The sequence below is a fragment of the Ochotona curzoniae genome, unplaced genomic scaffold (genome assembly GCF_017591425.1).
Source record: "Ochotona curzoniae isolate NIBS_2020 unplaced genomic scaffold, NIBS_Ocur_1.0 contig_66, whole genome shotgun sequence".
In the NCBI taxonomy this organism is placed as follows: domain Eukaryota; kingdom Metazoa; phylum Chordata; class Mammalia; order Lagomorpha; family Ochotonidae; genus Ochotona; species Ochotona curzoniae.
This window is the reverse complement of record NW_024466512.1, coordinates 9783006-9807012: the sequence shown is the minus strand read 5'-3', so window position 1 is coordinate 9807012 and position 24007 is coordinate 9783006. Positions and strand designations below refer to the sequence as shown.

At 44.4% G+C, this 24007-nt stretch overlaps 1 long non-coding RNA gene across 1 annotated transcript in view; it reads left to right on the top strand.

Moving 5' to 3' along the window:
• LOC121164119 overlaps positions 1–24007 on the top strand; it is a 63880-nt gene that overhangs the window by 16996 nt on the left and 22877 nt on the right. Inside the window, exon 3 of the long non-coding RNA XR_005885026.1 lies at positions 15994–16118. This is a non-coding gene — a long non-coding RNA (uncharacterized LOC121164119). The remainder of the gene's footprint in view (positions 1–15993; positions 16119–24007) is intronic.

Here is a 24007-nt window from a genome sequence, read left to right as displayed (position 1 = left end):
TTCCTGCATGAGTGTCTTTTCCTGCCAGCACACATCAGAAAGGTGGAGTTCAGTAACTGGGCATCTCACTCTGACTCGGCTCTGAGCACTTTTGCTGAGAAACAGTACAGCCTCATTTGCTAATGAAATGCATCCTCAGCAGTTGGAGATTTTAGTTCTTAATTTGCTGACTGTGGTAGCTGAGTTGCAAGAAAGTGCTTTGACGAGTAACTTAATAATAAATACATAAAAGTGAAGCTAAATTAATGGGCAAGGAGGATAAGATCTTGATCTACAGAAAAGGACAGCACTTTTCATTTTTGTTTTGTTTTTCATTCACTTTATTTTAGAGGCAGAGGCAAAGAGGTGGAAAGACAAAGATCTCCCACCTATGGTTTTCTCCCCAAATACTTGCAACAGATGGAGTTGGGCCAGATTTAAACCAGAAGCCTGGAAATTACCCCAGTCTCCATTGTAAGTGTCAGGGGCCCCAGTAACTTGAGCTGGGGTGTCACCTGCTACCTCCCAGTAAGGGTATTAGCGGGAAGCTGGAATTGGGAGCAGAGGCAGGACTCAATCTCGGGCACCCAGTGTGATTCAGGGGCATCCTAATGCTTGCTCATTTTCTCTTTCAAGTCAGGGGAAAAGCGTGAAGATATTCCGCTCATTAATGCTGAGAAAGAACCTTTGAAACATAAAGGTGGCATTTATGGGTCTGGTGCAACAGGCTATGACTTTAAATAAAAACTGAGATTCATGAAGGTCACCCACTTTACAGGAGAGGCAATGGAAACACGGAGATCACACAGCTGTCACGTGGCAAGAGGCAGCATCCCTAGCCAGGGACATCTCTGTCCTCACCTCATTACCACGGTGGTACATTGGCTCTTTGCTTTCTTCCACTCCATATACAAAGGAACCAAAAATGAACATCAGCAAGGAAAAGTGTAGTGGGAACCCTGGCCAATCACCTTTCTTCTGTTCATTCTTCACCATCCCCTCAAAAGACAAACGTAATTCTCATTAACACTGTGCCGAGAGTTAATAGGCGGGTGCTAGTGTTAGGTTACAAGATGTTCTAAGCAAAGGCTTGCCCACCTACTTTTGCCTATTGGATAAAGACTTGACTTCTGAACTTTGGATTGCCTCTAGTTACAACATATTGACTTGCATCATCCTTTGAAGAACAACTGGCATCGCAAAGTTACTATAAGTTGAAAACATGCGTACAGGCTCTTGAGTCCTAAGATGAAGAAACATGTGGTAGTTCTACAAAAACATTGGCAGTATCGTTGTTTTGCCAGAATCTTTATGGTTAATGAGATTTTTAAACAGCTTTGAGACATTTTTCACGTACCATAAAATTCACCCACTTAAAATGCACAGTGCTTTAATTCTTAATGTATTCAGAGTTGTGTTACCATCACCACTAATTTTAGAAAATTCTCAACACCCTAAAAAAAAAGCCCACATTCATCAGCACTCACTCCTCGTTTCCTCCCAACCTAGCAACCACTTAATTACTTTGCCTCTTAGAAAGTGATTAATCTAGATGTTTCATGAAAAATGAATGATCTGTGGGGGTATTTCTGAAAGTGTATGAAAAATGGAACTAAAAGCCAAATTTATTTTGGTGCTAAAGGGGTCTTTGAAAAGTTCATGGAAATGAGTATTATGAAGCCCTCCATGGATTCCAAACTTTTTGGCATCAAAGTAAACTTATCGTTCAAGTCTACTTTTCTGGGTATTTAATAGGGCAAGGAAAGAGAGACTGCTCATATACTACTTTAATGCACAAATGCCTACAACAACCAGGTTGGGCCAGATCCAAGAGCCAGGAACTCAGTGCAGGTCTCCCTAGGGACCCAAGTACTTGTGTGTTCATCTGCTGTTTCCTAGGGTACACATAAGCAGTAAGCTGGGTCATCCCAGGCACTTTGTTACAGCATGTAGGTGTCCTGAGTGGTAATATTAACCAGTGCACCAAATTCCTGTCCCTCTGTGAACTTTAGAAAGTTCCCTCGGGCTTGGTGTGGTAGCCTAGTGGCTAAAGTCCTTGCCTTGCATGTACCAAGATCCCATATGGGCGCCGGTTCATATCCTGGCTGTTCCACTTCTATCCAGCTCCCTGCTGTGGCCTTGGAAAGCGGTACAGGATGGCCCAAAGCCTTGGCACTCAGCATCCGTGTGGGAGACCCTGGCTCCTTTTTAATAGGAAAAGGATCCAAAACTCCTGACTTTGGATTGGCACAGACCTAATCATTGCGGCCACTTAGGGAGTAAAACAGCAGATAGAAGCTCTTTCTGTGTGTCTGCTTCTCTCTGTAAACCTGACTTTCTGATAAAATAAATAAATATTTAAACAAAAAACAAGAAAGTTCCCTCAATCTCTGATGTTGTTGCTGTTGTTGCTAGCGTTGTACGTTAATTACAGTACTGCCAAGTTTCACCCATGTGGCAGCATGTATTAGTGCTTCATTCTTGATTGTTTTTTTTCCCAACGCCAGATGATGTTCCACTGCATGCACATACACTTGGTTTATGTATTCGTCACTTGCTCAGTGTGTAGGCTTTACTGGACATACATGTACAAGCTTTTCCATGGATATATGTTTTCATTTTTCTTGGGTATGCACCCAAAGTGCCAACTGCTAGCTCTTTGTCTAAGCATTTTTGGGGGGTCAGAACCATAAAGTATGCATCTTATTAGATTCTACAGGACAAAAATGGGGAAAGTAAGTCCGTCAGGAAAAATCCATGGCTTACTGGAAAGAGCTGACTTTGGTATTTGTTGTCTCCTGTCAAGGTGTCTCGTGTGCTCCCTTGGTTTTAGCAGACACTGCCTGCCCAGTTGTTGGGCATCCTACAGAGGCCCCAGTGGGCCTGCAGCTCATGTGAGAGTGGATTTCAGTGGGGTGAAGTGGTGCTGAAGAGAGACACGGTTGTCTGTGATCACTGACATTTATCTTCTGAAGTCATCTTTCTCGTAGATCCTTCTTCTGTAAGGGTCAGGTGGATGTCAGCAGTCCATCCAGCTACCACTGTTCCCATGAATAGGGTTGCAGTGGCTGAGGGAGGTCTGCAGGTTGAGACTGCTGTATTCATATCAGTAGCCCTCGAAGCCCTGGTCCTTGTAGAAACTGATCATTCCAGTGATGGAGAGAGGAAGCAGGAGTTGGTCTCTTGGATCCTTGAAACTTAATGATTGAAGAGGTGCTAAACTAAATTTCAAAGCATTTTACAGTCTAAGCAGCAATTCATGAGGATTCCTATTTCTCCATTTGTTTGCCATTGTGTATCTCTTTTTTTTGTTTGTTTTTAAAGATTTTATTTATTTTTGTCAGAAGTGCAGATTTTAAAGAGAGGAGGAACAGAGAGAAAAATCTTCCATCTGTTGGCTCACTCTCTAAGTGATCTAAAGCCAGGAGCCAGAAGCTTCCAGGTCTCCCACGTGGGTGCAAGGTTCCAAGGTTTCAGGCCATCCTGTACTGCTTTCCCAGGCCACAAGCAGGGAGCTGGATGGGAGATGGGCAGCTAGGACACCAAATGACATCCATACATGATCCTGACTCTTACAAGGCGAGGGTTTAGCCACTGAGCCATAGTGTATGGCCCATGTGGCTTGATTTTTCAACCTTCCTACAATAGATGTGAATTAATACTTCATTGTGGTTTTCAGTACATTGTCTTAAAGTTTAATGATGCTTTTCTTTGGAGGAGCAGTTAATTTAAATTATTTGATCACTTAAACATCGAGCTATTTTTCTTTTAATTATTAAGTTGTAAGAGGTTTTTTTCCTTATCCTGGATACTAGTCCCTTCTCAGGTATATGATTTACAAGTATTTTCTCCAATTTTCTGAATTGTTCTTCTAAGTTTTGATGGTGTCCCTTAAACCACAGGCATTTTTAATTTTGTAGAAATTAAATGTATATGCTTTGTCTTTTGTTGTTTGTGCTTTCTGTGTTGTACATGGCCTGATCTCTCTTTTAAAAAAAAACTTATTTAATTTTTATTGCAAAGTCAGATATATAGAGAGAAGGAGAGACAGAGAGCAAGATCTTCCATCTGATGGTTCACTCCCCCAGTGGCTGCAACGGCTGGAGCTGAGCCAATCTGAAGCCAGGAGCTAGGAGCTCTTCCAGGTCTCCCGCGCTGGTGTAGGATCCCAAGGCTTTGGGCCGTCCTCGACTGCCTTCCCAGGTCACAAGCGGGGAGCTGGATAGGAAGTGGAGCTGCCAGGATTAGAACCGATGCCCATATAGGCTCCTGGCACATTCAAAGCGAGGCCACTGTGCCGGGCCTGGCATGATTTCTCAATTCAACAATATAATGACTTGCTACTATATTTTCTTATAAAAATTTTACCATTTTATTTCTACGTTAAGGTTTCTAATAATTTTTAAATTGATTTTAGTGTATAATAAGAACAATGGGGTCCAACTTCATTCATTTGCATACTGAATGTGCTCTCATCCACTTTTAAGGCATCTGGCTCTTGAATCATGGATGCAAAAGTCTTCTCACTCTCTAAGTTAGGATCATTTTTGAGATTGTCTTCTCTCTGCAGTTTCTACTAGGTAGCTTTTTTCCCATTTATTTTGATCTCTACATTCATATTAAATCTTTGCTCAGCAGTCAGGTGACACTGGTTGTCTACACATGTGAAGAGTGGTAAGCCAGGAAACTGATGAAATCTCTGAGTGTGTTGATGAGTTTGTTGATTTTGAGTGTACACGTGGAATGACCTGAATTAGCCAAGATTTGGGTCATTGCTCATGCTGTATCTTTAGATATTTCCTCTTGGGTGAGTCAGATGCACCATGGATCCCTCTTTGATTCCCCTGCCTTGAAGGCAAAGACTAAAATGTCAGTGTTCAGGAAACAGACTGAAGGCAGGAAGCAGGAGGAACCTTGCTCGTTGACAGACATAGATTTACTAACGTTCCAAGGCGTTTCTCCAGGGATTATGCCTCCAGTTTCTGCTCAGAGCTAGGGAAGGACAGTTACCACTAATGCTAGGTGAGAGAAGGGGATTGACTCTTGAGTGTTCAATCAGTTCTAATTTTAATCTCCCACCTTCTCCCTTTGGTGCCATCAGTTCCTGAGTCTTTGGGTTTTTTCCATATTCAATAGCATCAATTCAGTTCTCAGTTTTCTCCAGCACCAGTTTTAGGATTTGGCTTCCTTGGGTCTGTTTAAGTCCATTAACATTCATCCATCTGTTTCCCAGAATTTTGATACTTCCCACCATCTACCAAGATTTCATGTTGTCTCCTCGCCTACGTTCCCTGTCCTTGTGGGTTTAGGTCAATACACAATATTTCCTTAATGTAGCTTAAAGTGAGATTTTTAGAGGAGAGAAATTAGATACTTGAGACCAACACAGTCTCCCTGCCTGTGATTATGATGGCTATTTTCAGAACACATCTTTCTAAATGTGGTGAACCTGTCTTCTCATTCATTCTCCTTTTTCACCTTGATTTCCATGATTTTGTCCTTTCTCAGCTACACTAGAGCTTTGGTTATTAATTCTTGGCTTCTTTTTGCTTCACCCTCCTCCTCTCTAGGCCCCTCAGTGATAGGCACCTCCAGACTTGGGCCTTTTGTTCCCATCTAGGACACTCTCAGTGTACAACCTTCAGAAGTCATCATATCAGAATGGCCTTCCCAGGCCAAGCTCTGTAGATGGTTACTCACATTACTCAGTCCTGTACCCTTGCTTATTTCCTTCATCACACTCATAGTTATGTTTATTTGCTTGTTCATTCTTCCTTGTTATCAGAGAGAAAATTCTGTGAGGGCAGCAGCTGAATCTGTCCTGTTCACTGCCACATTCGACAGTAACTTCCTGCTGTATAAGAGATGCTAACTCTATTTGAATCAATGAGTGAAAAAAACCCTGCCCTCCCCTAAATTTCCATACCATCCCATATGTGTCTTCTCTGTCTCTACTCATCAAACATAAGCACTGGCAATCCCCTAAAATATGTGGATCCTCTACGCCACAGTGCCTTTGCATGAATTGTCTCCTAGTTCTCTTGTCTACCTGTCAGAATCCTCCTTTATTTTTGAAGAAGAAGCTCCCTTCTCTCTCTAGGCATTCTGACCTCTCACCGCTCTTTGGCCCTCATCTAGAACAGACTTCTATCTCTGCTTCTGTCACTCTATATGGTTCTTTAATTTACTGATACCTGCCACTCCACTTAGACTGTGGTCCTGGAGTGCAAAGACTATGAGCTTATCTATTCTTACATCTCCAGACCTGGGAATTCAATGTGTACTGAATAAATGATTTGGATATATTTGGCACATATGCCTTCCTGTGGATTCAAGCACATACTCAAATTTTATAACTGTTAGTCCCACAAGGCACATTTGTGGGCTTATTTTTCCTTTACAAGCTGAATAAGAGCTTGGATACTTACTGAATTCATTGACAGGTACTAGTCTATTAAGAACCTTTTTGGGTTTTTATACATACATTTTCACTTGAGTACCTGAATTATCTCAAGTGCCTGAATGCACTGCTTAAAGAAATCATGTTTCTCAAAACTCCTATTCTTCTGAAGCTCTACAGAAATTGACCTCAACTCTCATTCAACCCCAGCAAATTCTGTCCTTGTTTATGCAAAAGTCACTTTCTTCAAACCACTCTGGGCTGTTTGCATCCTGTTGTACTTCCAAATCAATAGATGCAAGAAGCTTACATGTTTGGGCTTTTTGTTTTGTTTTACCCTCACTGTCTCACTTCCTGGCTTGGACCAAAAACATCTCTGGATTGAAGATAGACCAGAAGCTGGCCTAAGAACATTAGTCCTGCTGATTTTAGACCCTGTGACTTTTTATAGCTGTTCCTACCAGCATGAGGGGAATAAAGAGTGTCCCTAGACTGGGGTGACTTCATTCCTTTTCACAGAATTGCTTACCTGGACAGACCTTTCTTCTTCTGGGTTCTTTGATTGCCTAAAAAGTCTAAAGGATAGGTAAAAAACAATGGATCCATTTCTTTCTTTCTTTTTTTAAAAACAAGTTTTATTTATTTTTATTTGAAAGGTGAATTTTACAGACAGACAAGAAGAGAGAGGTCTTTCATCCTTTCATTCACTCCCTAAATGGCTGCAATGGCCAGAGCTGAGCTGATTTGAAGCCATGAGCCAGGAACCTGCCTGAGTCTCCCATGTGAATGCAGGCTCCTAAGGACTTCAGATATCCTCGTTTGCTTTCCTAGGTCATAAACAGAGAGCTGGCTCAGAAGTGGAGCAGCTGAGGCATGAACTAGAGCCCACATGGGATGCTGATGCCAGCAGGTAGATTGGCTTTCTTGAAGAAGAGGGGTCAGTTTCCTTGACCAAGGATGGTGTCCCACTGTAACAGTTAATATGCAATTCATTTATTCTCATAAATGAAACAGGCACACACATCCAATGTAATATGAAGGCCACAAACATTCTTCAAAACTATTCCACATCTTTACTTCGCAAAGCCCCAAAGGACTTTGTATTACTTTTAACCACAAAGTCACATTATAAGTGGCTTTGCATAGTCACCCTCTACCTGCAGGCTTGTTTCAGAATGTAGAGGTCATACATAGATCTTGAAAAAGTTGCATTTAACATGTGAAATAAAAACTCACTCTCTCCCTGCTTAAGCCATAAACATTTAAAAATGAAAAGATAACTATTCACTCTACTGCTATGATAGGTGCAGGATCAAAGCAACCATTACAGAAGGAGCCAAGGAATGAAAACTAACGATCTGCTTGGGGAAGGTTTGACTGGAGAGCAGAGAGGAGAGAGCCTCCTTTCCCTTCAGTCTCCAACCGTGTGAATCATTCTTTGTGTTCTTCCATGGGCACAGAAGCCAGCAACCTTGCTCTGATGGAGATCCTTCCGGGTGGAGCCAGAAAGAGGCAGGGACTTGGAAACAGATGGCAGGGAGCAGTGAGCTGCCCTCTGCTGAGAAGGTCGGGCTGCTTTCCCCGCTGCAGCCCTGAGGGCTCTACTTTGCTCAGGTGTACTATGATCCTCAAGGAAGAGCACAGGGCACAGGTTCCTCCAAAGGCATTTGACCATGGAACATTCTCTTCTCAAATCGTCACTTCTCATGTTTGGCATTCCATAGCACATACTTTAAGAAATGTTGTCTACCAAATTTATGAGATTCTGACCTTGGATTTGTATAAGAATTCCATTTCCTTCTATCTGAGCCTGGAAATCCTCCTGTCAAAACATTCCCCAAGGAGAAATATCCATATTGCTTAGCGTATCAATGACTTAATTCTGACTGTGTTATTCGACCATACTCAAGTCATGTCCTCCATAGCAGCCATCCAGGTGGTATTTTCAGTTCTATCTATCTGAATCCTGTGTCTCTTAATTTGTCCAAAACTTGACAGAATTCCTTTACTAGATCCATGAAACCCCCCAGGACCCATTAATTTAATGGGTGTCCATGACAGAATGGAAAGCAAGGGAACATTATGATCAAATCAAGAAGATGGGGAGACCTGATAGAGCCTAGAGATGAGAAACAGAGGACCTAATTCAGGGCAAATACAAGAGAGAGAGAGAGTCGCTGAGGGTGAAAAAGTAGGCAGGGCTTGATGACTGGTGACTCTTGGGCAGCTGAGGACGTTATCTTGATGGCTGACTGTGTGGCTGAGGCCACACAAGGAGGAGGAATAAAGGGGTAAGACAGGTTATGGCCTTGATCTTTTCAACTTGTAAGGGTAAAGGAGTGTAAATAGTACCCTGGTCATCAGGAGGAAGACGGAAATGACAAGAGGTGAGGCTTCTGGAAGGAAATCCTCTCTTGGGGTTGAGGCTGGACATGTGCTTTGGGAAACTTACCCTTAGGGACCTGGGAGGCTACTTCACTACTTCTCATGGGACGTGACCAACAGCTTCTCACCCAGGAGGAGTTCATACTTTCTCATCTTTGGTTTACATTGGTCAGTCGCCTGTCTGTGGCCTGTTTCCATTGGTGTTTGTGAATAGACCTGTGCTTTAAGACACTGGACTGTCTGAAACTTTGTCCTTCTGGCATTAGCAGGTGACAGCCATGGAATCCCTTTGACAGGTATGATTAACCTTCCATGAATTTCTGCTTCAGCTTTCTCACAGAGGGACTATAAAGATCAAATGAGATCCAGACAGCGGTTGACATAGAGTAGGTGATTTCTGCTCCAAGTTCATCTCTGTGTTCAGACCATAGCCTCATGTGCCTGATATTCAAAAAGTCATTCTAAAGAAGAAAGTCATATCCCAGTGAGTATGGTTCCTGGGGATCATAATTCTACTCTCAGAAGCCCAGGAAGATTTGATTTGATATGATAGTCCATGTAAAGGACCAAATATAGCACCTGCAGCTAGCAGTACTAGCTGCTTGACTGTCTTTACTATCATCAGTACAAACCCAGCAGGGATTAGAGAAGACATTGATTCCAGGTATAATAACAAATGCTTCATTTCATCCTGGCATTTTCAAAATCAAAAGGCTTTTTCCATCGAACCATTTTTTCCATAAAGAACAAAAATTGCCTTATCCGTTTATCATCCTTTAAAATCTATAAATAGCTTGTTTTGTGGGCTGTGCATCATCTGGTGACTCACACTCTGCAGGGCTATTTATAGATATTTGGTAAACTCATTTTAGGGCTCAAGAGACTTCAAAGTGTGGTAAGTTGATTGGGGATCCCTTTACAAGAAATATCTGAGTCCTATCTCCTGGTTCAAAAGATGTGAGAAAGGTCTTTGTCGGTATAATTAAGTGAAAGGTCAAAATCATCCTGAACTAACCAGGTGATCCCTAAGCACGATGACATATGTCCTTCTAAGAGAGAGAAGAGGATTAGACTCAGCAAGAGGAGGAGAAAGCCCAGTGAACACAGAGGCAAAAATGAGAATGATCTTGACTCAGCTGTAATCCACTAACACCTAGAGCCACCAGGAGCTAGAGGAAGCAAGGAGAAATAGTCTCCTGGAGGGTTAAGGAGGAGTCTGAGAAAATCGGTCCCATTATGTTGAATCACCTGGGTGGAGGCAAATTGTGAAAATAATCACAGGAAAGTGGTATACAACAAAGAGAAACACACTCAAATGAACTTTGACATCAAAAAGTTGGAGGAAGGAGATTTCTAGGAGGATCTGAGTAGATATTATGGATTTCAAAGGCAGGAGCTTCAGGCCAGCCTCACAAGGGACAAGGCCCAGGAAAGACATAGAGAGTTGGGACTAGGGTGGCTGTCTTGGTCAGGACACATGATCTTGCCTCCCTGGTCATTTGTGCCATGCTCTATGTGCAGGCCTGATTCTGGGTCTTTGTGCTCTTGACCAAGCTGTCAATGTGACCTGTTTTCACATCCCCTATCAAAGTGCCCAACAGACCAACAGATGGCTCTGGGGCTTCACTCCAGAATGTGAAAATTACCCTTGATCCAGTCAGTTCTTTTCAAGCTCTGGGGGTGAGGAGGCAACCAGCAGGTACCTCCAGAGGTCTCATGTGAATGCCAGTGAGACTTTTGAAGCAGATGAGCAGCCAGCTCAGTTTCCTCTATCCACTAGACTAATAGGTCAGAAGAGAATACAATCTTCTTTTCCAAGCCTCCTGCCTGCTTTTGATGATACCTTCAGCCTTATCATCTTATCTTCTCAAACTCTCCTATGTGATATAGCTGCATCATAAACTGAAGCCTTGGTGGTCAGGGAGAGATTCTCTGTTTGCTTTAAACTTGAACTGAGTCTACTGGAACCAAAACATTGCAGATTTGTATTTGCTATAGTCTTTTACCTGGAACAATAAATATGTGCTACTATTGGTGTAATAGCTGGCTTGTTTGGGATAAGACATTAAGAAAACTTCTGGTTCATTATTTTTTCATGCTAAGGTCACACTGCTCCTACAGGCCAAGTGATACAGGAGAGGATTTGAAAGCTGAATTATGTTATATTACCTTTGACCATAAACAAAGACATGATCAAAGCTAAGCCTTTGCTCTACAGAAACCCATACCAGGCAAGGTATGTGGCACAGAAGGAGAAACGGGTTCCAGGGAGAGTCCCAATCCTTGAGTCATTTAGTAACCAACAAGTGTTTGTTGAGTGCATGCTAAGAGCTGGGTCTGGAGCTAGCTCTAGGATGTACAGGAGTGAACAAACAGGACCTTGTGCTTCCCATGGGAGTTTAAGGCCATGGGAGAGGCAGGCAAAGATAAAAGAAAATGACACAAATGAATGCGTAATTGCAGGGCATCAAAAATGCTATGGTGGAATGGGGTCCTGGTAAGATTAAAGTGAGTCACTGGGGCAACCTCCCATAGGTCAGGCGATTTTGGGGGGCAAGTGGGTGTTTAATGAGGTGATGTGGTGGTGGAAGGTGCAGAGAGGGCTGTTCCAGTCAGAGGGAACATTGTGTGCAGATAATCATTATCCCATCCAGAATAATCCATCAAATATAAACACACATAGGTGTGGAATAGATGTGGAATAAAGATGAGCCACCAGGCAGTTAGACTTTGCTTTTGTATCATCTGCAGGGAGAAAAAGCTTCTAGATTCTTCCCTCTGGCTCTCTGACCCCAGGTGGATGTCTCTAGAGCAGTTTTTGGCATGTCCCTGAATCCTAGGTCCTGTGAATGTCCCTGGGGATCTCTGATTGACCTCCATCACAGTGGACCAAGCAGTACTCTATCTAAAGGGGCCCAAGCAGGCAGAAATAGATGTGATGGCAAAGAAAACGAACTTCGGAAGGAGGAGCTGTCTTGTTTCTCTGGATTCCATTGCTAGAGAGGATGGGATTCATTGGGAGTTCTGAGCTGCCAATCCAAGGTCTGCCCAGCTGAGGTCTGCCAGTTCTCCTAAGGCTGCCTGAGGAATAAGTTCACTACCCCAGGAGCAGGAAATACCGTAGTGATTAAAAAATGGAGGACGAGGGCCCAGTGGCAGGAGTCCACCCCTTGCATGCACCGGGATCCCACATGGCACCTGTTCTAATCCCAGCAGCCCCACTTCCCATCTGGCTCCCTGCCTGTAGTCTGAGAGGGCAGTTGAGGACTATTCAAGGCTTTGGGACCCTGCACCCACATGCAAGACCTGGACTCCTGGCTCCTGACTTCGGATGGGCGTCACTACGCCCGTTGCAGCCGCTTGGAGAATGAGGCAAAGGAAGGAAGATCTTCTCTGTATATCTGCCTTCCCAATACAAATAAATAAATCTTTTTTAAAAAATGGAGGGCATGCATAAGAGTAACCTGGCTTCCGTCTTGTCACCTTCTGGGACATACTTCACAGACAACTCCTCTCAACGTGTCCCAGAAGTGTGTCCTGGGAACAGGTGTCTCTCCTGCCCCGCTTGGTCATGCTCTGCCTACCTGTCTGTCTCGCCTCCTTGAGTACTGGGCTCCTTGGGTGTGTCAAATTTCTGTTCTGTGCCCAGCACCTGGCATCTACATGATAAGCATTCAATAAATATTTGTTAAAGGAATGACTACCTCGACCTTATTGAGTCATACTGTTTCATTTGCTCAACATTTTGAAACTGAATGATTTTTTTAGGTAGGTGAAACTAAACTAAGGTTTTTATTCACATGGATGTAGCTGATGCTTAATGGGGCACTTTACTGAAGGAGTGTCTATTAATATCTCTGTATTCATGCCCTGGAATGTTTGTGGAGTATAATTTATTTCTTCAGTGTATTGATTTTGTAACAAAGCAGCACTTTGGGTAGCATTCCTACATCCTGGAGCTGGTGACTTGAGTGAGGCCTAGAGTTCTTCCAACTGCCATTCTCTGTCCAGAGCAGTAGACAGGTCTGTCCCTCCATTAAAGAGAGAATGCAGGCATAACGAATCCTGCCAGTTAAGACCGTGAGAGAGGGTGGGCAGGGATGGCAGCAAGCCAGGGTGGCCTGTGGCATTTTGATAAACAAACTTCAATATTTATCAGAGCTGCTCCAGTGTGCTGCCCTGGCTGTGAGAATAGGAAGCCCTTCCTGGCTGGGGTAGAGCTTTCTCAGTATGAGATAAACGCTTGGGGCCAGTCAAGGGAAAACAAAACAAAACAAAAAAAAGAATGTTTGTACTCTGCTCCCCAGCTACCTAGGTTAATTTACCACACTAGGAGGTCTTGTAGTTCATTAATAATATACAAATAGAAATCAAGGAAATAAATTGCCTTGTTAATTGACTTTTGTGATGCTAATCTGAGCCTCCTTGGCTTTCAACACTATCCAATAACCACATTCGCACCTCCCTGGAACAATTAATTTTGGAGACAATCAGAAGCTAGATCACGTGGATAAGAATAGAAGTCATGGCTGCTGGCCTTTGGAAACACTCTGGCCCTGTGTGCCCTGCTTAGGATCTGGAGGAGGAGGGCACATTTATAAGAGATGAAGAAGTAAGGGTAGACTCAAGTGTCCCATGATACAGCCTAGTTACGTTACAAGAGAAGAAAATGTTGGGCTGGCCTGGGCTGACCTGAACTGTGGAAGGTGTTGTCCAGGACCTGCTCCTGCCCACATGACTGCAGACTGAATAGAGGGGCTGTAGTGGATAAAGTTGCTGCCTGCAACAGTGGTATCCCCATATGGCTGCCTGTTGGTGTTCTGCTGCTCCACTTCTGGTCCAGCTTCCTGTTAACGGCCTGGAAAAAGCAGTGGTGATGGCCCTGATACTTTCATAGGAGACTTGGCTCATAGGAAGTGCCTTGCTCCTGGTTTCAGCCTGGCCCAATGCTGGCTGTTGCAGCCATCTAGGGATTGAATCAGGGGATAGAAGATCTCTTTCTCTGTATCTCCCTCTTTTCTCTTTAACTCTGATTTTCAAATAAAATGGATAAGTCTTAAAAAAAAAACAATTAACTAGAAATATCTTGAGATGCAGCCAGTTGGTCCAATTAGGAGTAAGGTTCATGAGTCTTAAAAAAAAATCACATATCTGTCCTCTACTGACACCCCTGGGTGGAATTCTGCTTCTCCTGTCTTTTCTGACCATTGCCTGTAAAAAGGTAAGTTTACTCAGTTCAATTATAATGAACCAAGAATAGTAGAGTTTAAGGAGGAGGCTTCCCAGGAGTCACTCAACCCAAGTCCAGGAACTGGATGTTCAAGTCGGTGAATGTGATCTGGACAGCAGCAGCCTCCCAGGCCCCAGCCTGAGCTCTGAGCCCTCCGGGGCAGCCCGGACCGCCTGGCTGACAGATCTGACTCAGCCTCCAAGACTCAGAGACTTGAGGCCAGATTGTATAGCAAGTTGTGGGTGGAGAATGGGAGTCTTTCAACTCCTGGCTTCAAACAACCTAGTGCTCTTGTTGGATTTTTCTGTTCTACCGGAAGTCCTCCTGGATCATTTACCGCTGGGGTTTCTCCTCTGTGGCCCTGCTCTTGGAAGCTTCCTAATTCCCTCTCTTTCTTTCTTTTTTTTTTTTTAAAGATTTATTTATTTATTTTTTATTGGAAAGGCGGATATACAGAGAGGAGAGACAGAGAGGAAGATCTTCCGTCCGATGATTCACTCCCCAAGTGAGCGCAACGGCCGAAGCTATGCCAATCCGAAGCCAGGAGCCTCTTCCGGGGCTCCCACACAGGTGCAGGGTCCCAAAGCTTTGGGCTGTCCTCGACTGCTTTCCTGGGCCACAAGCAGGGAAGCTGGGTGGGAAGCGGGGCCACCGGGATTAGAACCGGCGCCCATATGGGATCCTGGGCGTGCAAGGTGAGGACCTTAACCACTGCGCCACCGCACTGGGCCCGGGATTCCCTCTCTTTCTTACCCACTTCATTAAAAGAATAAGAAAAATGATTTGGAGTTTAAAGCTTGAGATGCATTTTACTCTTCTGTGAAATGGGAATAAACACTCCTAGCTCAGAAAGCAAGAGGTGGAATTAAAGGGACATTACCTAATGTGAATTCTCCAACAATGTCTTTTCAAACTTGATCCACAGTATCAGGTTCACAGTTGCTTCCTGCATGAATGCAAAGTGCAATAAGGTACAGCAGGAAATACTGGTGCACATCACCTGTCACAGGGGCAAGTCTGTGAATACTTCTGGTTTTATACACTGTAAATATGAAATAGACTTTCTGCTGTGAATTATGGTTTTAAAAAATTTGAAAACATTTCTCTAAGAGCTACATGGTTTAAGGCATTGGTTGTTAAAACCTATCTTCAGCTTTGAGGTGGTGTTCTCAGAGATTTATTAAGTCATAAAAACTTTGACGCTGAAAAGATGAAAGATTTCAGTCCTTAACCAGGAGATGAGTGAATTAACACCAGCAGCACAATCTGGTAGCTCAATGATTTAATTCTGTCCATGGACATTTTGTTTAGGCTCTCAGAATATTTATCAAAAAATTTAATTAGTTGCTAGCATTGGAAAAATCAGGAGATTAGCTAAATAAGAAATCCAGGTTTCAGCTTCTCTGGAAAACTTGAAGAAGTGGCCACAGGTGCTGTCTTTCCTACAGGCCACTGCCTGCACCTGTATTCATCTGCTTGAATCCCAGGGAAGCTTTCCAGCTTCAAACTCTCGGTCAGTGTCATGATACGGAGTTGCTGCTCTCCACCATTCCCCTTGGAGTCCTTCCCTACCTAATGCTGGTCGGTGGTTATAAAGAACCACTAAGTTGGAACATCCCTGAGGTGTCCTTTGGTCTTCCTGCTCTTTCGTCAGTGGAGCAAAGGAGTGCTCACGAATGAAAGAGGTGACTCATGCAAGGTCATGTGGATCAGATGAGCAAAGAACCCAGGGCTCCATCCCTGTGGCCTAGTGTTCTGTTCAGCCATGGGAACTGTGGCTGCCATCCTGCTCATCAGGAAGAAGGCCTTGTGAAAAGAAGTGCCCTGTTCACATCCAAGGTAATCAGCCCCCATCTTTTCTCTCTGGGTTCAGCCAAGATGAATGTTTATCTTGCAAAAGTGAAATTAGATCCTGAGTTGTTCCTGCTTGGCTGACGTAATGTTGAATTGTCTCTGACTTTGCCCTCTGTGACTTCTCACGGTCTTGCTGTGGTTGCAGATGCTTCGAGGGCAGCTTCTGCGGGCAGAAGGCACCTGGGCAAAGGGACCCTCGTAGGTGGACATCTGCAAAGGACACTGCTGTCCACTGCCAGCTGACTTTGTCTCACCCCACTGGCACTCAAGGTCAGAGGCAAACAGCTGAGGGGTGGTGGGTGGGAGGGGAGTTGTCCCACACAGTCGCAGGCAATGTCAGTATCAGCAGCCTGCCCTCTGTAGGATCCCCTGAGCGTCCCAGGGAACAAGGGCAAGGTGGACCCGGCTAGGGAGGGATCGCTTTGATGGAGGAAGAACCCACTCTGAGCTTGGCCGGGCTGCGGAAGATATTTTGGTGCTTTTGAGTTTTAAAAAATTACTTTTGTGTTCTGAAAATAGTCAAACACATACAAAAATAAAAAGCATATTTTAATGAATTTCATTTACCTTTTACCCTGATTCAACACCTATCAAATTTTTCCATGCTTCTATGCCTCTCTCCTTCCTCTATTTTTTTTTTTAAATATTTATGTGAATGGCAAAGAGAGAGAGAAATCATCCATCCACTGGTTTCTTCCCCACGTGCCTGCAACAGCCAGAGAACTCAGAAACCTTCATTCTTATCTCAAGATCTTCACCCTCTTCTCCCACGTGGATTATAGGGGCCCAAGTACTTGGCTATTGTTTGCTGTCTTCCCAGGGGCATAATTAGGAAACTGGGTTGGGAGTGGAGCAGCTCGGCCTGAAACCTGCAAATCTACTAGTATAGAATGCTAATGATGCAAGTGTTGGCTTCACCAGCTGCACCTCAACGCAGGCAGCGTTTTTAAACTTTTACTTTGATATATAATTCATATACAATAAAATGAGTGAATCTTAAATGAATGTATTGATGAGCTTTTAAGCTTCTATCATTTTGAAATAATTGCATACCTAGAAAAAGTTGCAAAGCAAAAACAAAACTTTCTATATTTCTTTCTTACTAAGATTCCTCAGATGTTTACATCTCACTACATCTGTCTTCTCATTCTCTTAGCATGCTTTATGCATTCATACTCTATTGTTATTCTTCATGTTTTTCTGAAAACACAGACGTTACTGTTACTGCTCAGAACCATTTGCAGGCCAATGCGTTTTGACCGCTGCTTACCCCGCTACTACCCTTGCTCAAGTCAAGTTGCATTGCAGAACATTATCAGTATTCCAGAAAGTTCTTGGGTGCTTTTTTTGCAAAGCAACAGATGTTTTTAGTTTTATCACCATGAGCTATTAGTTTTGCCTGTTGCTGAACTTGATGTAAATAGAATCAGTCTCTGCTTTATTTTTTGCTGAATTATTTAAAAGGAAAACATGGGTTCTTTTTATTTACATATGCCATATTTCTAAAAGTCATGGGCATTTTCTTAAGTAATTATGATGCCACTGTGGCTCAGTAAAATGTCTTCACAACAAACTACTCTATTTCCATTTCACAAGTAAATGCACAGGCTCAGTGGGTAGGACATCTTGGCCAAGGCCACCCGGGGAGCAGGCAGTGCTCTTTCATGGCCTGAACTTGCAACTGCTTAGCTTCTGTGATTTCTCCAGGACCACGTCCCCAGCAGGTGTCTCGGCTGCCCCTGGGGTAACAGGAAAGGCCACATCCTTGCTAACCCTTTCTCCTGCTGTCTGTGGTTCCTCCCAGCTGGGCCTTCACAGCACAGGTCATTTCAGAGATGTCCTCAGAGGGGTCTTTTGAGCTGGCACTGCTGTATTTTACGGATGCTGCCTGCTGCCTCTGGCGGCTTCTCTCTGAAGACAGAAGAAAGGGAACACCCAGTCCCCAGCGGCCCAACAGATGGGGACGGGCTGGTACACTAGATTGCTGCAGAGAGCTTCCTGTTCATAACAGTCTACACTTGAGAAAAATGTTGAGGCCAGTTAGGTCGTCAAAATGCAGCAAAGACACATGCCTTCAATATTTTAGATTGTATTTGCAAATGAATTCTAATAATACATTGATTCACATTCACAAAAAATGAAGCTAAAACCCATAGTAACCTGTTACTGCAAGAGACATTTAGATGGGAAAAAAATCTAGATGAATATTTCCCTCCTGCAGGGAGGGAACAGAGCTCACCAGGAACAAATAACTTCTTACAAACCTTAGTCAAGTCCTATTAATCACAATTTTATTCTGTCTCATAAGTTATAAGATCCATGTAGCAACTCTGTAAGTCAGAGATTTAAATGCAAATCAAACCCTATACTTTCCCTGAGGATGGATTTGATCTGGAAAAATCTTTCTGTTGCTTATTTCTAAAGCAGAGCTGGATGGGGCTGTTTACAAATAGATTTTCAGCAAAAATATGTTTCCCATTACTTAGAAATAGCTTCTCTGCTCTCCACACGCTGCGCCTGGTGGATTTTACAAGGTTCCTGGGCTGTGTTCTCTTTCCTGGCATGGGTCAAGAGAAGGGTCCTGTGGCTCAGAGGAGCGGGGAGGAAGAAGCTGCAGTGGGAGAGTTGGGGCTCTGGAACTTCCCCATCCTTCCTTCCTTCCCTCCTGGAAAGCATAGGGCTCCTCACAGTCTGTTTTGTGTACAACACTTCTGTGTAAGATGCTCTTTGGTCTTGATAGTTAGCAGGGCAGCCATTAGCCTGTGTGTATAACAGGGGCCAAAGAAAATTGTGTGTGATTGAATAAAAAAAAAAAACTGAAAAAAAAAAAGAGTCTGCCAGGAGTTTGCCGAACTCCAAGGCCCACCTGTGTTTGTCTTGGCAGGGTCAGACCAAATGTCTTAGCAGGCCATGTGAGGAGTCAGAGGCTTGCCAGCCCTGCTAGACCTTCCTCTAGCAGAGGACATCAGCTACCAAGCAGGCCAGCTAACGAACAGGCTCACTGGAAATTCAAACACAGTTGCTGTTCGTGTGGAACATGGTGGCATGGAGCTGAGGTCTGGGACCAGGAGAAGTGCTCTAGAACTTTCTCCAGTTTGTGGTGCCGGGGCCCCTCTGTGCACCCACGTTGCCCCATCCCCTGTAATCTGTCATCTCATCATCTCAGGTGTGCTTCCTGAAGCTCTGTTACCCCACCCCACAACGGGGAGAGAAAGGTTCCCTTCAGTCCATCCAGCATCAGATGTTAAACTCTAGAACCCAGTGCTCCAGAACTGAATACCCACCAAGGAACAATGGAAACATCGCTGGTGCTGTCCCTGCATCAGCCAGCAGCCTGTTTGCTGGAGATCTCATTTAATCCTTGTGGCCACCTCATGAGGCAGGAGTTGTTTTCACCACTTGCCAAATGACATACAGAGAGCAAGAATAAGCATGTCAAGGTTGACAGGTTGCAGGAACTTGTAGGGGGACATTTAGTGCAGTGGGATGTTCACATTCCAAGTTATTACCTCTGGGCTTGTGTTCTGGCTGTGCTCCCTGGTCAGCTTTCTGCTAACGGCTATCCTGGGAAGCAGCAGGTGTATGGCTCAAAGGACTCGGATCCCTGCCTCCCGTGGGAGGCCCAGATTGAGTGCATGGACTCTGCTTTTGATCTTGCCCAGCCCTTGCTCTCATCGTTGTGAACATGTGAGGAATGAACCAGTGGATGGAAGAGCGCTCACTCTCTCTTTCTCTCTTACATTAATGGGGAAAAATCACAAGAATTGGGGTTGGAGCCTCTCTCTCTGGTGCCTCTTGTCCCACAGCCTGGCCTCTCAGCCTCCGTCTCAGGGACATGGTTTCCTGGCTTTGCCAGTCAGGGATCTCTTCCGCACTCACCCATATTTTGTATTTGTTAAAGACAGGAAGTTCCATGTGCAATGCACATATTCATTTTTGTTTCAGGCTCTTATCTCCCTCAGCAGGGTTAGAAAGACTAAGCAGAGACTATAAATTAAGAACAGAATTCTTTGGCACTGAGAAAATAAATGCATTTTTACATGTGATATATATTAGACTGCCCCAAGCTGAGGAGTACCCAGCATGGGTGGGCCACAGAATTGCTCATAAAATAGAAAAGAGAAACCAAAAACCACCCATTGCTGGAAAGGTCCCCAAGAGCTTCACTGAGCAGAGTGCACATGAGAGCTGTGGAAAGAAAATGCAACCTCCAGGCAGGGCGCGGGGCATAAAAAGAGCTCTCTCCCACAGTCCACTTCTTTTTATAAGGAAGAGGGTGGCATCCCAATTGGTCATACAAGCCTTGTCTTGGTCCTGGAGATCCTAGCATCCTGGGAAGCTAGGCACTCACTCTTAAAGAAACAGTATCCTTTTGCAAGCCTGCAAGAGTTCCAGCTCTCCTAAACTAACTTCCTGCCTACTTACCCCATATCAGAAGGACTCTTCTACATCTTCTCCTGCCTGGAGAAGCAAGTGAGGCCTAACTGCCTGCAAAGGCCAGCCCTTTGCAGCACCAAAAGCAGAGAAAATCCTGGGTGCCCCCAAACACTTCATGATTTCCCCCCAGAACCTCATGATCTTCAAAGAAATGGGGCAGGAAGAACTCTTTAGAGAGAGACATTTTCATTGCATTGCATTCTACAAATACACTGAGGGAAAAGAAAAACAAGGCCTGCTAATAGAATTTCCAAGTCAGCAGGTCTAGGCAAGCAATTCCAAGTAGATGGAAAGCATCCTAGCACACCTGGAAATTGATGACAAGTCTGGAGTGAGGACAGCTGCTCTCACTCTGACCACACCTGCATCTCTTTCCCCTGCATTAAAGAGGGGGCTTCCCCTACAAAGTGATGAAACAGCAGTCCAGCCCCTGCCTGCTGTCTAGAGCCCTTGGCAGAGCAGGATGCCTTCTTTCTAATCTTGGTCTGGTACCTGCAGCTCTATCCTGTGGCAGCCTCCACACTGCCCTCTGCTGTCTGCCCTGCTGAGCCCTTCTCCCTGTGCCATTCTCATTTCCTCTGGTCTCCCACCCCTGCCAGGCAGCTGACTGTGGTAAGGAGCTGGCAAGTGGGCAGGCTCGTTTGATGGAGGAATCAGCTATGCTGAGGGCAGCAGAGAGGCCCAGGCTGGGCTTGGCACTGACACCTGTGCATCTCACAAGTCATAAGCACCTTCCTGGAGCAGAGTGCATGGTTGCTCACTATTTAGGGGGAATAACCTAATCTCCTTAGATGACATTTAAGCCTTAATGAACTTACTCTTAACCTTATGTCTTATGTTCAGGCAGGAAGGTTCCAGAATGCCCCACACTCATGCAACTTCTTTCCCTAACCATATTCTTGCTTGTTCCTCTCTCAATCCTGGTTCCAGCATCACCTCCTCCTGTTCCTGGAGAGGTTCTCTCTGTTCTGACTTGCACATCTTGTCTTTCAGTTATATAACCAGTAGGAGAATATTACCCACCACTCTGGGCTCTTAAACCCAGTTCAGTGCCCACACCAAGGAAAGAGATGCTTGGAAGAGGTGTTGTGGGCAATACTAGACGGTACAATAAGAGAGGCAAGTACTGGTTCCATTCCTAGCACACGGTTCCTAAGGAGGTATTTCAGGTCTCAGTTATTCAAAACATCTGCATGGGCCTCAAGACCATCATTAAAAACACTTGATATCATTCAGTTACTGTCACTTTAAAAAAATTATTATTTTCCATTTTACAGTTTTGTAGATATGGGCTTCCTTTCTTTCCCCTCCTTTTTCTTCCTTCCCATTCCTCCCTGCAGTTTTCCCTGTGTTATTACATTAATAATAGTCCTTCACTTACAGTCACAATTCCAGTATTCTGCTATTTACACGTATCGTGACTTTGTAGGTTTAGGTAATAGAAGAAAATCTAGCATCAAAGTGTCAAGGTATATAATAATTTCATTAGGTTGGGGTCCTGTTCTTACTCAGTAGTAGACTTGCTTTCACATTTAGACCCGGCAGTCACTGCCAAGGTGTTGAGACTATTGGTAGTGAGCATCAACTATGTCTTCAGGTGGGAGAGATGGGTACAGAACATCCAAATGTCCCCTTGCAGTACAGTGAGCCCCAGGGGCTCCAGGAGTGCTGGTCCTGATGGGGTGGGAATTGGGATACTTGGATTTTGCCAGGTGCTGCCATTGTAGACTGCTCGTTTCCTTCTACCGCTCACATTGCCATGCAATTTCATCCTGTTTGGCCAGGTTTATTTTCCAGGCCCACTGGGCCCTCTGGGTACCTACCTGGCTTTCTGCGTGGATGAGGAGCCAGCAGAGAGATGTTCAGGTCTGAGAAGAATGTTGGGGTTATGGAGGAGCCAGCATCCAGAAGCCACAGGTGGGCAGGAGTAGGCAGCAGCTTGACTGGTCAACTGACCCATTCTGATTTCACCATCTAATAATGCTCAGAGGTTGGAGAGTCATATTATATTATATTATATTCTATTCTATTCTATTCTATTCTATTCTATTCTATTCTATTATATTCTATTATATTATATGAATAAAGAGAAACAGAGAGAGCAGAAAGACAGAGACTGAGAAACAGAGACAAAGACAGATTTCCCATTTGCTCGTTCATTCCCTACATACACATAACTGCCAGCGCTGCCTTGGGGCTGGGACTGGGAGCCAGGAACTCCATCCATATCTCCCATATGGGTGACAGAAACATGACTGCTGACTTTCGTTGCTGCCTTCCAGTGTCTGCATCAGCAGGAAGCTAGAGTTGGAAGTCTGAGGTGGTGGCTGCTGCTGTTCTGTTTTAATTTCTGAAGAACATGAATCTCAGTAACTTGTGAAGGAAACTGGGTGACCTGGCAGTCAGAACTATCCAGCACAAAGCCCATGATGGGGTGGATGCTGACAACATAGCATGGCCCTTCCTTGGTGGAAGCTAGACACTCAAAGAGTAGGGCCAAGTCTAGATCATATGACCCCACGTCTGGGTCATACCATGGAATTGTTGGCTTGGTTGTGGACACCTGACCCAAGTGGAACCCATCAGAGTTCTTCCCTGGAAATTTTCTAAGTCCAAATCATTTAGAAGTGGGAGGCATTTGAATTAAAGGTGGAATCCGTGCATTGGTATGTTCTCAACTGGGTGAGAACTGAGCTGTAGTGGGAGAGGGTGAAGGCGACAGGCCGAGGCCCTGGTCTCAGCAGTTCTGTGACTTAGTGGCAGCTTTTCCACTCAGTAGTCCACTGAGCGCCCTCTGGGCTGGATCTCACTGGAGTTGCAGCTCTGCCACTGGTGACCCACAGAAACAAAACTGTCCATGCATTTGCCATGCCAGGAACTCTGTTCTTAACTCCTCCCAATGCCCACAGCTTGTACTTAAGAGACAGACCATTGTTTCTATAGATGACATCATGAGAGTTCAGGAACTTGCAGATGTCTGTGTTGAGGTTACTCATTCAGCTCACAACCAAACAAGTCAACACAACACAACCTGTAGCTGTCCTAACTTCAGATCTTAAAGTTCTTCACTGCCACTTCTGATATGTGTGTGCCGAGGGGCACTGGCCTGAGAGTTCTGATCCTGCCGCTTCTCAGACATATGGTGTCAGGCTAACCACTGAACCTCTGTGGAGGTTTTTGCCTCTCACCTCTTCAAAATTACACCAGATTGAAACATGTACCGGAGACTCACATGCTGATGAAGTTCCAAGTTGAAGTTCTGTGATCATATCTCAGGAAATAAAAGCAAAGCATGTGGTCTGGCAACTCTTAAAAAAAATTCATTTATTTTACTTGAAAGACAGAGTTACAGAGAGAGAGAGAGAGAAAGAGAGAGAGAGAGAGAGTCATTTTCTTACTCCAAATCGCTATAACTCCAAAGCTGGGCTGCTTCAAAGTTAGGAACCAGGTGCTTCTTCCAGATTCCTCATGTGGGTGGAGGGAGCCAAGGGCTTGGGTCATCTTGCACTGCTTTCCCAGGGGCGTTAGCAAGGAGCTGGATTGGAAGTGGAACGGCCAGGATTCAAAGCAGTGCTGATACGAGATGCTGGGACCACAAGTGGTGGCTTTACCTACTATGCCATAGTGCTGGCCTCAACAACTCATGAATCATTTAACTTAATTTCATCCCAATGAAAAAGTGACAAATGGCTACCAGGTGCCAATTTTGGTTTGGGAGTTGA